Source organism: Aegilops tauschii, chromosome 1 (assembly GCF_002575655.3).
Source record: "Aegilops tauschii subsp. strangulata cultivar AL8/78 chromosome 1, Aet v6.0, whole genome shotgun sequence".
NCBI lineage: Eukaryota > Viridiplantae > Streptophyta > Magnoliopsida > Poales > Poaceae > Aegilops > Aegilops tauschii.
Window position 1 is genome coordinate 425,225,494 of NC_053035.3, and position 16,419 is coordinate 425,241,912.

Consider the following 16,419-nt stretch of genomic DNA (forward strand, 5'->3'; position numbering starts at 1 on the left):
AAAAGAAGTAACCCGCTTTCAACTTTCAAGAGAAATTGACCAACTCGAAAAAGCTTGAATATGATTACAAAAAGTCGAACTAGAAGCCGGGGGAGAATAAGGTTTTTAGGTCAGCAAGGAAAGTTCAATGTTTACAGCGACTAGATCATCCTGGCCCAACCCATCGCCACGGCTATCCGTCGATACATGCGGGATGACTGGGTCAGTAGTTTGGGTTGGGTGTTGCGATGGGAGCAGCATCACCAAGTCACCAGATACATGCAAGCCCACTAGGGCCACCGTACGTCTGCCCCTTCCGCCGTCGTCGTCGCCGCCCCGCCCCACTTCGCCGCCGTCGCCGCCCTCGCCTCACCGTCGCTTCGGTGAGATTTTTTAACGTTTCATTTTTGTTTTATTTTCATTAGTTGTATTAGAAGTTTGTAGTTTATGATAGTAGTTTCATTAGTTGTGTTAGAAAATTTTAGTTTATACTCCCTCTGTTCCCAAATGTAAGTCTTTTTAGAGATTCCAACAAGGGACTTAAACGGAGCAAAATGAGTGAATCTACACTCTAAAATATGTCTATATACATCCGTATGTTGTAGTTCATTTGAAACCTCTAAAAAGACTTATATTTAGGAACAGAGGGAGTAGTTTAGTTATTAGTGTTAAATACTTTTTTGTATGTATATGCTAGTCGTATACTTGTTGTTTTAATTAGTAGTTATATAGTATAGTTTAATTAGTGGCTTAATTATTTGTATATTACATAGTTTTTTGTCGATGCCGCCACAATGTCCGCCGTCGCCGCCTCGGCGGTATCATGGCGTTCGATTCCGATCGGGACGCTACACCGCCGAGATCACCTGTAAGGGTGATCGGTTGTGGCTCGGCACTTTCAAGACCGCCGAGCTTGCCGCGCGCGCATACGACGCGGTTGCTTGGATGACGGCCGTAGCAGGTCTGATCTCAACTTCCCTGAGATTCCAGATGCAAAGACGGCATCCTTCGTCGCCCCCCGTTATCGGATTTATTCCCATGCGGAGGAGAAGGCTCGTCGGATACGAGCCATGGATGAGGAGGCCATGGCGGCTTACACCGTGGCCAGTCCCCATCTAGTGGCGGAGGAGATTCAGTTCTACGCTAACAAAGAGAAGGAGCAGAGGAAGAAGGAGGACGAGGAGATAGATCAGATTATTTCCGAGCAAGTCGATAGGGATTTCGAGGAGATGGAAAGGGATGGTGTGGTCGACACCTCCGATGATGAGGAGGAGGCAGTCTCTTCCAGCAGGAATGCGCTGCTCATTGACTCAGATGACGATTATGTTGGGGAATGTAGTATTTCAAAAAAATTCCTACGATCACGCAAGATCTATCTAGAAGAAGCATAGCAACGAGTGGGGAGAGTGTGTCCACGTACCCTCGTAGACCGAAGCAGAAGCGTTTAGTAACGCGGTTGATGTAGTTGAACGTCTTCGCGATCAAACCGATCCAAGTACCGAACGTACGGCACCTCCGTGTTCAGCACACGTTCAACATGATGACATCCCTCGAGCTGTTGATCCAGTTGAGGACGAGGGAGAGTTCCGTCAGCACGACGGTGTGGCGACGGTGATGATGATGTTACCGGCGCAGGGCTTCGCCTAAGCACTACGACGATATGACCGAGGTGTGTAACTATGGAGGGGGCACCGCACACGGCTAAGAGAAGACTTGGTGTGCCTTTGGGGTGCCCCCCTCCCACGTATATAAAGGGGGGAGGAGAGGAGGCCGGCCATAGGGGGGCGCGCCATAGGGGAGTCCAACTAGGATTCCCAATCCTAGTTGGAGTCCCCTTCCTTTCCAAGAGAGGGAGATAGAGGGAAGGAGGAAGAGGGGAGAAGGAAAGAGGGGGCGCCGCCCCCTCCCTAGTCCAATTCGGACTGGCCATGGGGGGGAGGGGCGGCCTCCCTTGTGGCCCTCCTCTCCTTTCCACTAAGGCCCATGAAGGCCCATGAACTTCCCGGGGGGGGGGGGGTTCCGTTAACCCCCGGTACTCCGAAACTCATCTGAAACAACCCGAACCATTCCGGTGTCCGAATGTAACCTTCCAATATATGAATCTTTACCTCTCGAACATTTCGAGACTCCTTGTCATGTCCGTGATCTCATCCGGGACTCCGAACAAACTTCAGTCATCAAATTACATAACTCATAATACAAATCATCATCGAATGTTAAGCTTGCGGACCCTACGGGTTCGAGAACTATGTAGACATGACCGAGACACATCTCCAGTCAATAACCAATAGCGGAACCTGTATGCTCATATTGGCTCCTACATATTCTATGAAGATCTTTATCGGTCAAACCGCACAACAACATACGTTGTTCCCTTTGTCATCGGTACGTTACTTGCCCGAGATTCGATCGTCGGTATCATCATACCTAGTTCAATCTCGTTACCGGCAAGTATCTTTACTCGTTCCGTAATGCATCATCTCGCAACTAACTCATTAGTCACATTGCTTGTGTCGGTGTACAAAAGTAGGGGCTCTTCTTTTGACCCATTTACTTGTGCACGGGGAGTCAGAGCCGCGCGCCGCGGCCACACTTAGCAGGGCAGAGGAGGGAGGCCGGAAAGAAGCCGGAGCACAAGACGGTCAAGGCAATGCCAAGACTAGAAACACAGGAGAGCAAAGGGGAGAGGTGGACTCCCCCGGCAAGACCCTTGCCGGGGCGGCCTCCGCGGCCCCGGCAAGAGCCTTGCCGGGGCAACTTGCCTGATGCCAGCAGAGCAGGCCACCCTTGAGCCCGTGGGTTCCAACACCAGCCAACCAACTACATTGGAACCAGGGCTCGGGAGGCGCCTCTGTCGTGGCATGCAGATCTTCGTCAAGATCATAAACACACAAGATCAGATAAGGACCAGAAGACGACGACCCTCGGCGGGATCCTAACCGAGGAAATCCACAAGACCCCTGGCAAGATCCTTGCCGGGGACGACCACGGCGCCGCGGCAAGACCCTTGCCGGGGCCCCGGAAAGACCCTTGCCGGGGCCCCGACAAGACCCTTGCCGAGCGCGTCAGTGGGGCCACAGCCAGACCCGCATCTACCAAGACTCCACCGCCGTTCCCAAGTAGCTGCTAGCTCAACCAGCTGGGCAGGCACCTGCGTGGCGACGGGCGGCCCCTACACCGACTCAGCAAGCACCTGCGTGGTGGCATGCAGATCTTCGTGAAGGCTCCACCCCGCGCCACCTCGGCAGCCTGCCTGCCTACATGGCACCGCACGCATCGCTGGCCTGGGCGCGTGTCGAAGTGAGACGGAGCGGCGACGGACGAGACGGGCCTCGTTCCCGTCCCTGATAAAGCTAATGGACACCTAAGTAGCGCATTCAATGCGTTTTGTCCCCTAACGCCGGGCGATAAGCTCACGCATTGTAGACCTTTCCACCTCCCGTGTGCCAGTGTGGCAGCCCCTTTCGACTATAAAAGGAGGCCCGGGGCATACCGGAGAGGGATTCGGCTCTTTTGGGCAAGTTACACCCCGTAGCTAGCTCAGGAACACAAGAACACTCAATACATCCACCAAAGCAGGACTAGGGTATTACGCATCCTCGCGGCCCGAACCTGGGTAAACGATCCATGTGCTTCCTGTTAGACCTGCTCTTCTCACAACCCCGCGCTCGCTGACCATAGAAGGGATTCCAGTGATCCCATAGGTGTCGTTTCCCACCGACATCTTTGGCGCACCAGGTAGGGGGCGCAGTTGTGAGAATCTGATCTAGCAGTTAGCCTAGCAGTTCTTCATCGCCATGGCTCCCAAGAAGAAAACGATCACGGCGATCGGCTCGACGGGAGCCGAACGGCCCGTGCCAGTGCGGACGAGCAGCGGGCCGGTCACGGACAGAACCCGAGCCGCGGCCCGCGAGCACCAGCATCGCCCTGGAAGTCAGAGCCTGGCGAGCGGCGTTGTTTGCGCGCTAGACGACGAGCCACACGCCACCAAATCCAAGGACGGGGCCGGGGCCCCCGGCGGCGGTGCGGCGCCCTCCAGGGGCGTCACTGTGCCCCCTACGGGCAGCGCAGCGACCTCCAAGATGCCCACCCCGGCGCCCACAGCGTGCTCTTCCCATGGTGTGCGCGACGAGCAGCGTCACCACGCCGGTGACCCTGGACACCGCCATGGGAAGAGCCCCGTGCATCATCCACGGGACGAAGGAGGCCAGCATGCCCGCCGAAGTATTGGCGGAAATGGCACGCAGCCACTGGGCCATGATAGAGCTCCTTCTAACGTGGTTAGAAGTCGAAGCGCGCCACGGTCCACGCAGCTGTCGCCACCACCTACGCCAGCAGAAGCTTTGGCGCGCGCGCGCAGCTGCTCCTCGACTTCCCTCCTGCTGCGGAGAAGCTCGACGAGTGGAGAGCCACCATCCGGAGCCTCGTCGCCGTCGCCAATAAAGATGATCCGCGACCGGCGGGGCCCTCGGGCCGGCGCTCAGTCGAGCCACCACATGCCAGCGGTGGGAGAACCGGGGGAGCTGTAGACACAATACACTCTCCTCCCTCGCGCTAGTTGCCGCTGGTGCCGGTCCGTCGTGACGACGCATGTGATAACATTTCCATAGCGTCGTCCAACCCACGGACCCACCGCGACCAGCGCCAAGTTCTTCGAGAACGAGCCCATGAACACGCTCGAACCACTATCGAGCGCCGGCGCGATACACGCCACCAGTTGGATAAGCGGGCAGGACCCGCTATGGACCACCCAGCACCGGGGGGCTCAGGCGGCCTACCTTACGAGGTGGGTTGCCCAGCCTTTACCCGTGAGCTGCGGCAGTTCCAGTGGCCGTCCCACCGCACGTTCAAGCCCGACGTCGGCGAGAAGTACAACGGAAAGACCCACCCGTCAGAGTTCCTCAGCATCTACACCATCGCGATGCAAGTTGCCGGAGCTCGCGACGACAAGGTGCTTGCCAATTACTTCCCGTTGGCACTGAAGCCCAACGTCATGTCTTGGTTGATGCACTTGCCAGCGGATTCCATTTCTTCTTGGTCGGATCTGTGCCACGAGTTCGTTGGTGCCTTCCCAGGAGGCCACCAAGCTCATGGCCAGGCCAGTGATTTGCATATCATTCCCCAGAAGGAAGGGGAAACCCTGCGCAAGTACATCCAGAGGTTCAGCTGGGTGCAGTACAACATCCCCGATGTTCATCCCACCACTTTGATTAGCGCGTTCCATCAGAACGTGCGCAACCGCAAGATGCGCGAAGAGCTGGCGATGAACAAGGTTAAGGATGTGGCCGAACTTTATGTTCTGGCCGATAGGTGCGCCCGGGCTGAAGAGGGAAGGAAGTACCCTGGCGAGGACGCTGGCGTGGAAACCGACTCTACTGATGAAGACACCGCCGCCCCGACGAAGAAGGGCCGGCGTCGCAACAGGAAACGCAAGGGCATGACTGTGCTTGCCGTCGAGGGATCCGACGACACCGCCGCCGCCAAGAAGGCCAAGGCAGACGACCCCGGCAAGGAAATTGCCGGGTGCGCCGCCTGCCGGGCCTTGGCGGCTGCCGACAAGCCAGGGGGCTCCGACAAGCAGTATTGCAAGATCCACCGCACTAAGGGACACGACATCCAAAACTGCCAGCAAGTCGAGCTGCTTGCTGAGAAGCAAAAAGCTGAGTATGAGAGGCGGGACAAGGAGAAGGGCCAGGATGGTGCCGAGGGATCCGGCAAGAAGGGTGGCGGCTAAGGAGGTCGCCGCGGCAAGGATAACCAGCAAGAGAGGCCCGCTCGGGGCCGCAACAAGAAGCAGGAAGACGATGATCATGACGAAGACGACGAGTCCGGCGAACATGAGTTCCAGAAGGCTACAGAGGCCATGTGCGTCGATGGTGGGGCCTCGCTGCATACCTCTCACCGCCAGCTCAAGCAGTGGGCGCGTGAGATCACAGCAGCGGAGCCACCATTCGACGCTCAGAAGCCACTGAAGTGGTCCAGCTCGCCTATCATCTTTGATGCCGAGGACCACCCTGATCGCACAACTGCGGTCGGGTGCTTGCCGTTGTTGGTTTCACCAACGATACGCAACCTCAAGGTGAACAAGATGTTAGTCGATGGAGGGGCCGGTCTGAACTTGATCTCGCCTGTTGTGATCAAGAGGCTGCAAATTCCTGATGGAGACCTCGAGGAAACGGGCACGTTTCAAGGGGTCAATCCGGGAAGAAGTCAACCGAAGGGGAAGGTCACGCTGCCCATGACGTTTGGGGGCGAGTTGAACTGCAGGATGGAGAGGATCATCTTCGACGTAGCCAAGATCCCCTTGCCCTACAACGGGATTCTCGGCCGCCCGGCACTAGCCAAGTTCATGGCGGTGTCACATTACGCCTACAACACACTGAAGATGCCTAGGCCGATGACCATCATCACCGTTCCTTGTGACAAGAAGGATGCGCTGATCTGCGCCGACCTACTCTACCGGGAAGCAGTTGTAGCAACTGCCGCCAAGGCACTTGCTCCTGCCGCTGAAGCCCCGGGAGGGAAGAAGAAGATCGGCAGGACCTCTCGCACCCACTCCGGCAAGCGCACCTCTTCGGAGTGTTGTGCTACCGTCGAGGACGTGCCGGAGAGCTCCACCGGCAAGAGCAAGAAATCCAGAGCTGCGCCACTAGAGACCAAGAAGGTGTTCGTCAGGGAGGATGGCACGGGAGGGGCTTTCACCATAAGCTCCACCCTCGACAGCAAATAGGAAAGCGCGCTCATCACTTTCCTGTGGACGAATGTCGATGTGTTTGCATGGCAAGCATCTGACATCCCCGGCGTTCCCAGGGAAGTGATTGAGCACCATCTTGTTGTCTGCCCCCACGCGCGACCCGTCAAGCAGAAGGTCAGGAAGCAAGCTTTGGAACGGCAGGAGTTCATCATAGAGGAGATCAGGAAGTTGGAAGCAGCAGGCTTGGTGAGGGGATTGCTCCATCCGATGTGGTTTGCCAATCCGGTGGTGGTGCGCAAGGAAAACGGGAAGTGGAGGCTGTCTATTGACTACACAGATATTAATAAGGCTTGTCCTAAGGACCCCTTCCCGTTGCCGCGCATCGACTAGATTGTTGACTCCACAGCCGGTGTGATCTGTTATCATTCCTTGACGCCTACTCGGGCTACCACCAGATCTTCATGACAAGAGAAGACGAAGAGAAGACAACATTCATCACCCCATGTGGTACGTATTGCTTTTTACGGATGCCTTTCGGGTTGAAGAGTGCTAGCTCAACGTTTGCAAGAGCGGTCCAAATTGGTTTTGAACCCCAGCTACATAGAAATATGGAAGCATACATGGATGACATAGTGGTCAAAACCAAGGACAAGGCAACTCTTGTAGAAGACTTAGAAGAGACGTTTGCCAACCTGCGCAAGATCAACCTCAAGCTGAACCCTGAGAAGTGTGTCTTCGGCGTTCCGTCCGGCAAACTTCTCGGGTTCTTTGTGTCACAGCGCGGGATCGAGGCAAACCCAGACAAGATCAAGGCTATCGAGCAGATTGAAGCGCCCAAGCGGATCAAGGATGTGCGTTGGCTCACTGGCTGCGTTGCCGCCATGAGCCGATTCATCTCCAAGTCTGCCAAGCGCGCCCTTCCCTTTTTTAAGATTTTGAAAAAGGTGGGCCCCATGGAGTGGACCCCGGAGGCCGAAGTAGCACTGCAGGATCTGAAGAAATACCTCTCTTCTACACTAGTACTGGTGGCGCCTAAACCGCAAGAGCCGTTGCTGCTGTATCTGGCGGTGACGAATCAAGTGGTCAGCGCCGCGCTGGCGGCGCAGAGGGAGGTTGACGAGGAGGCAGTGGCAACGGCAGGACCGACGGATGGCACGTCAGGGATTCGCCCGGCAGGGCCTGGTGCCGGCAAGGCAAGGCCCCCGGCAGAGTCTAACGCCATCGGGACAGGGCCCGCGCAGCCAAATGAAGTGGTGCAGAAGAAGAAGATGATGCAGCACCCGGTTTACTTTGTCAGCTCCCTCTTGCAGGGGGTTAGGTCAAGGTACTCCGTTGTGCAGAAATTGCTCTTCGGCCTCCTTATGGCCTCGAGGAAGCTGCGTCATTACTTCCAAGCCCACGAGATCACTGTCGTCACCCGCCTCCCGTTGCAACGGATACTGCACAACCCAGACGCGACCGGAAGGATTGTGGAGTGGGCCTTGCAGTTATCCAGCTTTGGTTTGAAGTTTGAAAGTACTTCGACAATCCAGAGCAGAGTCTTGGCGGAGTTCATTGCAGAATGGACCTCAACGCCTGACGAGGAAATCCAGGAAACCGCTCTCCCCGGTAAGGAGGCAAGTCACGACTGGATCATGTACTTTGATGGGGCTTTCTCGCTGCAAGGCGCCGGTGCTGGTGTGCTGCTCGTCGCACCCACCAGAGAGCACCTCAAGTATGTAATCCATATGCACTTTCCCAGGGAGATGTCCACCAACAACACTGCTGAGTACGAGGGGTTGCTCGCCGGTCTCAGGATCGCGGTAGACCTTAGAGTTAAGAAGCTCATCGTCAGGGGTGATTCACAGCTTGTCATCAGACAAGTCAACAAAGATTATCAGAGCCCGTTGATGGAGGCCTACATAGATGAGGTGAGGAAGCTGGAGGAGCGCTTCGACGGTATACAAGCGGAGCACGTTCCCCGAGCGAAGAACAACATCGCCGATTACCTGTCAAAGCGCGCTGCATTCAAGCTACCTGTGGAACCAGGTACCTTTTTGCTTCGGTTAACTCAACCATCCATCGAACCATCAACGGAGCAGAACAAGCGGAGGAAATCAGGCCCCGGCAAGTACTTTCCCGCTGAGCCCCCAGGGGCTGCCGGCAAGGGTGTTGCCGTGGACTCTGAGCCTGCCGAGGAGCGACCGACTCCGGCAGGCCGTCAAGCCCTGGCCGTAGATGAAGGAAATATGCCCTAGAGGCAATAATAAAGTTATTATTTATTTCCTTATATCATGATAAATGTTTTATTATTCATGCTAGAATTGTATTAACCGGAAACATGATACATGTGTGAATACATAGACAAACAGAGTGTCACTAGTATGCCTCTACTCGACTAGCTCGTTGATCAAAGATGGTTATGTTTCCTAAGCCATAGACATGAGTTGTCATTTGATTAACGAGATCACATCATTAGGAGAATGATGTGATTGACTTGACCCATTCCGTTAGCTTAGCACTCGATCGTTTAGTATGTTGCTATTGCTTTCTTCATGACTTATACATGTTCCTATGACTATGAGATTACGCAACTCCCGTTTACCGGAGGAACACTTTGTGTGCTACCAAACGTCACAACGTAACAGGGTGATTATAAAGGTGCTCTACAGGTGTCTCCAAAGGTACTTGTTGGGTTGGCGTATTTCGAGATTAGGATTTGTCACTCCGATTGTCGGAGAGGTATCTCTGGGCCCACTCAGTAATACACATCACTATAAGCCTTGCAAGCATTGTAACTAATGAGTTAGTTGCGGGATGATGTATTACGGAACGAGTAAAGAGACTTGCCGGTAACGAGATTGAACTAGGTATCGAGATACCGACGATCGAATCTCGGGCAAGTAACATACCGATGACAAAGGGAACAACGTATGTTGTTATGCGGTCTGACCGATAAAGATCTTCGTATAATATGTGGGAGCCAATATGAGCATCCAGGTTCCGCTATTTGTTATTGACCGGAGAGGTGTCTCGGTCATGTCTACATAGTTCTCGAACCCGTAGGGTCCGCACGCTTAACGTTACGATGACAGTTATATTATGAGTATATATGTTTTGATGTACCGAAGGTTGTTCGGAGTCCCGGATGTGATCACGGACATGACGAGGAGTCTCGAAATGGTCGAGACATAAAGATTGATATATTGGAAGCCTATGTTTGGATATCGGAAGTGTTCCGGGTGAAATCGGGATTTTTCCGGAGTACCGGGAGGTTACCGGAAACCCCCCGGTAACTTAATGGGCCTTAGTGGGCCTAGGTGGAAGAGAGGAGGCCAGGGCAGGGCCGCACACCCCTCCCCCTAGTCCGAATAGGACAAGGAGAGGGGAGCGGCGCCCCCTTTCCTTCCTCCCCTCCCCCTCTTCCCCCCCTCTCTCTCCTAGTCCAACATGGAAAAGGGGGGGAGTCCTACTCCCAGTAGGAGTAGGACTCCTCCTGGCGCGCCTCTCCCCTTGGCCGGCCGAACCCCCCCTTGCTCCTTTATATACGGGGGCAGGGGGGCACCTCTAGACACACAATTGATCATTGATCTCTTAGCCGTGTGCGGTGCCCCCTCCACCATATTACACCTCGATAATATCGTAGCGGTGCTTAGGCGAAGCCCTGTGTCAGTAGAACATCATCATTGTCACCACGCCGTCGTGCTGATGAAACTCTCCCTCAACACTCGGCTGGATCGGAGTTCGAGGGACGTCATCGAGCTGAACGTGTGCTGAACTCGGAGGTGCCGTGCGTTCGGTACTTGATCGGTCGGATCGTGAAGATGTACGTCTACATCAACCGCGTTGTGTTAAATGCTTCCGCTTTCGGTCTACGAGGGTACGTGGACAACACTCTTCCCTCTCGTTGCTATGCATCACCATGATCTTGCGTGTGCGTAGGAATTTTTTTGAAATTACTACGCCCCAACAGTGGCATCCGAGCTTGGTTTTATGCGTTGATGTTATTGGCACGAGTAGAACACAAGTGAGTTGTGGGCGATATAAGTCATACTGCTTACCAGCATGTCATATTTTGGTTCAGCGGTATTGTGAGATGAAGCGGCCCGGACCGACATTACGCGTACGCTTACGCGAGACTGGTTTCACCGTTGCGAGCACTCGTTGCTTAAAGGTGACTGGCGGGTGTCTGTCTCTCTCACTTTAGTTGAACCGAGTGTGGCTACGCCCGGTCCTTGTGAAGGTTGAAACAGCACCAAGTTGACAAACTATCGTTGTGGTTTTGATGCGTAGGTAAGAACGGTTCTTCCTAAGCCCGTAGCAGCCACGTAAAACTTGCAACAACAAAGTAGAGGACGTCTAACTTGTTTTTGCAGGGCATGTTGTGATGTGATATGGTCAAGACATGATGCTATATTTTATTGTATGAGATGATCATGTTTTGTAACCGAGTTATCGGCAACTGGCAGGAGCCATATGGTTGTCGCTTTATTGTATGAAATGCAGTCGCCATGTAATTGTTTTACTTTATCACTAAGCGGTAGCGATAGTCGTAAAAGCAATAGTTGGCGAGACGACAACGATGCTACGATGGTGATCAAGGTGTCGCGCCGGTGACGATGGTGATCATGACGGTGCTTCGGAGATGGAGATCACAAGCACAAGATGATGATGGCCATATCATATCACTTATATTGATTGCATGTGATGTTTATCTTTTATGCATCTTATCTTGCTTTGATTGACGGTAGCATTATAAGATGATCTCTCACTAAAATTTCAAGATAAAAGTGTTCTCCCTGAGTATGCACCGTTGCCAAAGTTCGTTGTGCCCAGACACCACGTGATGATCGGGTGTGATATGCTCTACGTCCATCTACAATGGGTGCAAGCCAGTTTTGCACACGCAGAATACTCAGGTTAAACTTGACGAGCCTAGCATATCCAGATATGGCCTCGGAACACTGAGACCGAAAGGTCGAGCGTGAATCATATAGTAGATATGATCAGCATAGTGATGTTCACCATTGAAAACTACTCCATTTCACGTGATGATCGGTTATGGTTTAGTTGATTTGGATCACATAATCACTTAGATGATTAGAGGGATGTCTATCTAAGTGGGAGTTCTTAAGTAATATGATTAATAGAACTTAAATTTATCATGAACTTAGTACCTGATAGTATCTTGCTTGTCTATGTTAATTGTAGATAGATGGCCCGTGCTGTTGTTCCGTTGAATTTTAATGCGTTCCTTGAGAAAGCAAAGTTGAAAGATGTTGGTAGAAATTACACGGACTGGGTCCGTAACTTGAGGATTATCCTCATTGCTGCACAGAAGAATTACGTCCTGGAAGCACCGCTGGGTGCCAGGCCTGCTGCAAGAGCAACACCAGAAGTTATGAACGTCTGGCAGAGCAAAGCTGATGACTACTCGATAGTTCAGTGTGCCATGCTTTACGGCTTAGAACCGGGTCTTCAACGACGTTTTGAACGTCATGGAGCATATGAGATGTTCCAGGAGTTGAAGTTAATATTTCAAGCAAATGCCCGGAATGAGAGATATGAAGTCTCCAATAAGTTCTACAGCTGCAAGATGGAAGAGAATAGTTCTGTCAGTGAGCATATACTCAAAATGTCTGGGTATAACAATCACTTGATTCAACTGGGAGTTAATCTTCCGGATGATAGCGTCATTGACAGAATTCTTCAATCACTGCCACCAAGCTACAAGAGCTTCGTGATGAACTATAACATGCAAGGGATGAATAAGACAATTCCCGAGCTCTTCGCAATGCTAAAGGCAGCGGAGGTAGAAATCAAAAAGGAGCATCAAGTGTTGATGGTCAATAAGACCACTAGTTTCAAGAAAAAGGGCAAAGGGAAGAAGAAGGGGAACTTCAAGAAGAACAGCAAGCAAGTTGCTGTTCAGGAGAAGAAACCCAAATCTGGACCTAAGCCTGAGACTGAGTGCTTCTACTGCAAGCAGACTGGTCACTGGAAGCGGAACTGCCCCAAGTATTTGGCGGATAAGAAGGATGGCAAGGTGAACAAAGGTATATGTGATATACATGTTATTGATGTGTACCTTACCAGAGCTCGCAGTAGCACCTAGGTATTTGATACTGGTTCTGTTGCTAATATTTGCAACTCGAAACAGGGACTACGGATTAAGCGAACACTGGCCAAGGACGAGGTGATGATGCGCGTGGGAAACGGTTCCAAAGTCGATGTGATCGCCGTCGGCACGCTACCTCTACATCTACCTACGGGATTAGTATTAGACCTAAATAATTGTTATTTGGTGCCAGTGTTGAGCATGAACATTATATCTGGATCTTGTTTAATGCGAGACGGTTATTCATTTAAATCAGAGAATAATGGTTGTTCTATTTATATGAGTAATATCTTTTATGGTCATGCACCCTTGAAGAGTGGTCTATTTTTAATGAATCTCGGTAGTAGTGACACACATATTCATAATGTCGAAGCCAAAAGATGTAGAGTTGATAATGATAGTGCAACTTATTTGTGGCACTGCCGTTTAGGTCATATCGGTGTAAAGCGCATGAAGAAACTCCATAATGATGGACTTTTGGAATCACTTGATTATGAATCACTTGGTACTTGCGAACCGTGTCTCATGGGCAAGATGACTAAAACACCGTTCTCCGGAACTATGGAGAGAGCAACTAATTTGTTGGAAATCATACGTACAGATGTATGTGGTCCGATGAATATTGAGGCTCGTGGCGGATATCGTTATTTTCTCACCTTCACAGATGATTTGAGAAGATATGGGTATATCTACTTAATGAAACATAAGTCTGAAACATTTGAAAAGTTCAACGAATTTCAGAACGAAGTTGAAAATCATCGTAACAAGAAAATAAAGTTTCTACGATCAGATCGTGGAGGAGAATATTTGAGTTACGAGTTTGGCCTACATTTGAAACAATGCGGAATAGTTTTGCAACTCACGCCACCCGGAACACCACAACGTAATGGTGTGTCCGAACGTCGTAATCGTACTTTACTAGATATGGTGCGATCTATGATGTCTCTTACTGATTTACCGCTATCGTTTTGGGGTTATGCTTTAGACACGGCTGCATTCACTCTAAATAGGGCACCATCGAAATCCGTTGAGACGACGCCTTATGAACTATGGTTTGGCAAGAAACCAAAGTTGTCGTTTCTTAAAGATTGGGGTTGCGATGCTTATGTGAAGAAACTTCAACCTGATAAGCTCGAACCTAAATCGGAGAAATGTTTCTTCATAGGATACCCAAAGGAGACTGTTGGGTACACCTTCTATCACAGATCCGAAGGCAAGACATTCGTTGCTAAGAATGGATCCTTTCTAGAGAAGTAGTTTCTCTCGAAAGAAGTGAGTGGGAGGAAAGTAGAACTTGATGAGGTAACTGTACCTGCTCCCTTATTGGAAAGTAGATCATCACAGAAACCAGTTTCTGCGACACCTACACCAATTAGTGAGGAAGTTAATGATAATGATCATGAAAGTTCAGATCAAGTTATTACTGAACCTCGTAGGTCAACCAGATTAAGATCTGCACCAGAGTGGTACGGTAATCCTGTTCTGGAGGTTATGTTACTAGACCATGACGAACCTACGAACTATGAAGAAGCGATGGTGAGCCCAGATTCCGCAAAATGGCTTGAGGCCATGAAATCCGAGATGGGATCCATGTATGAGAACAAAGTATGGACTTTGGTTGACTTGCCCGATGATCGGCAAGCCATTGAAAATAAATGGATCTTCAAGAAGAAGACTGACGCTGACGGTAATGTTACTGTCTATAAAGCTCGACTTGTTGCGAAAGGTTTTCGACAAGTTCAAGGGATTGACTACGATGAGACCTTCTCACCCGTAGCGATGCTCAAGTCTGTCCGAATCATGTTAGCAATTGCCGCATTTTATGATTATGAAATTTGGCAAATGGATGTCAAAACTGCATTCCTGAATGGATTTCTGGAAGAAGAGTTGTATATGATGCAACCGGAAGGTTTGGTCGATCCAAAGGGAGCTAACAAAGTGTGCAAGCTCCAGCGATCCATTTATGGACTGGTGCAAGCCTCTCGGAGTTGGAATAAACGCTTTGATAGTGTGATCAAAGCATTTGGTTTTATACAGACTTTTGGAGAAGCCTGTATTTACAAGAAAGTGAGTGGGAGCTCAGTAGCATTTCTGATATTATATGTGGATGACATATTGCTAATTGGAAATGATATAGAATTTCTGGATAGCATAAAGGGATACTTGAATAAGAGTTTTTCAATGAAAGACCTCGGTGAAGCTGCATATATATTGGGCATCAAGATCTATAGAGATAGATCAAGACGCTTAATTGGACTTTCACAAAGCACATACCTTGACAAAGTTTTGAAGAAGTTCAAAATGGATCAAGCAAAGAAAGGGTTCTTGCCTGTATTACAAGGTGTGAGATTGAGTAAGACTCAATGCCCGACCACTGCAGAAGATAGAGAGAAGATGAAAGATGTTCCCTATGCTTCAGCCATAGGCTCTATCATGTATGCAATGCTGTGTACCAGACCTGATGTGTGCCTTGCTATAAGTTTAGCAGGGAGGTACCAAAGTAATCCAGGAGTGGATCACTGGACAGCGGTCAAGAACATCCTGAAATACCTGAAAAGGACTAAGGATATGTTTCTTGTTTATGGAGGTGACAAAGAGCTCATCGTAAATGGTTACGTTGATGCAAGCTTTGACACTGATCCGGACGATTCTAAATCGCAAACCGGATACGTGTTTACATTGAACGGTGGAGCTGTCAGTTGGTGCAGTTCTAAGCAAAGTGTCGTGGCGGGATCTACGTGTGAAGCGGAGTACATAGCTGCTTCGGAAGCAGCAAATGAAGGAGTCTGGATGAAGGAGTTCATATCCGATCTAGGTGTCATACCTAGTGCATCGGGTCCAATGAAAATCTTTTGTGACAATACTGGTGCAATTGCCTTAGCAAAGGAATCCAGATTTCACAAAAGAACCAAGCACATCAAAAGACGCTTCAATTCCATCCGGGATTTAGTCCAGGTGGGAGACATAGAAATTTGCAAGATACATACGGATCTGAATGTTGCAAACCCGTTGACTGAGCCTCTTCCACGAGCAAAACATGATCATCACCAAGACTCCATGGGTGTAAGGATCATTACTGTGTAATCTAGATTATTGACTCTAGTGCAAGTGGGAGACTGAAGGAAATATGCCCTAGAGGCAATAATAAAGTTATTATTTATTTCCTTATATCATGATAAATGTTTTATTATTCATGCTAGAATTGTATTAACCGGAAACATGATACATGTGTGAATACATAGACAAACAGAGTGTCACTAGTATTCCTCTACTTGACTAGCTCGTTGATCAAAGATGGTTATGTTTCCTAAGCCATAGACATGAGTTGTCATTTGATTAACGAGATCACATCATTAGGAGAATGATGTGATTGACTTGACCCATTCCGTTAGCTTAGCACTCGACCGTTTAGTATGTTGCTATTGCTTTCTTCATGACTTATACATGTTCCTATGACTATGAGATTATGCAACTCCCGTTTACCGTAGGAACACTTTGTGTGCTACCAAACGTCACAACGTAACTGGGTGATTATAAAGGTGCTCTACAGGTGTCTCCAAAGGTACTTGTTGGGTTGGCGTATTTCGAGATTAGGATTTGTCACTCTGATTGTCGGAGAGGTATCTCTGGGCCCACTCAGTAATACACA

At 50.3% G+C, this 16,419-nt stretch overlaps 1 pseudogene; it reads left to right on the forward strand.

The window, feature by feature from the left end:
- Positions 1 to 1,049: 1,049 nt before the first annotated feature.
- LOC109766171 (uncharacterized) overlaps positions 1,050 to 16,419 on the forward strand; it is a 174,400-nt pseudogene continuing 159,030 nt past the window's right edge.